This window comes from Halyomorpha halys, unplaced genomic scaffold, assembly GCF_000696795.3.
Source record: "Halyomorpha halys isolate HHAL.00 unplaced genomic scaffold, Hhal_1.1 Scaffold1836.1, whole genome shotgun sequence".
Classification (NCBI taxonomy): Eukaryota; Metazoa; Arthropoda; class Insecta; order Hemiptera; family Pentatomidae; genus Halyomorpha; species Halyomorpha halys.
Window position 1 is genome coordinate 122814 of NW_027106192.1, and position 505 is coordinate 123318.

A 505-nucleotide genomic window follows, 5' to 3' on the forward strand; every position below is an offset into this window, starting at 1 on the left:
TTTTACGTTAATGCGGTATAATTGTTAATACTACTGGAAAGATACAGGAGGCAGCAAACGGTACAGAGGACGTTGCCCGACCAACCTTGACCGACAGGCGTTCTTTACCTTGGAACATTTTTACCTTGAGGATTCTTCATCAGAAATTATACCTACAAAATAATATTTAAAACATTTTTAAATCATAATTTTCTATTCCCAATTTTTGTAATTGGCCTCTTGCATAGGCATACACATATTCTTATTATCATTACCGTTTTCAATACCTCTGGTATTTATTCTTGAGAATTTCCCTAATTAAAATTATTAATTATTTCATTAATCAACTAATTGATAAATCAACTGAAATAAAAATAGTTAAAAGCTATCTCTTTATTTTTAGAATAAATAAAAAATAGCTTAAAATAAATTTGAATTCCTGGACTTGATGAAACATCAACCTAACCCACTATTCCAGATGTTGCAACCAGCACCCCCAACAGTACGGTGGCAACAGGCAGCATTA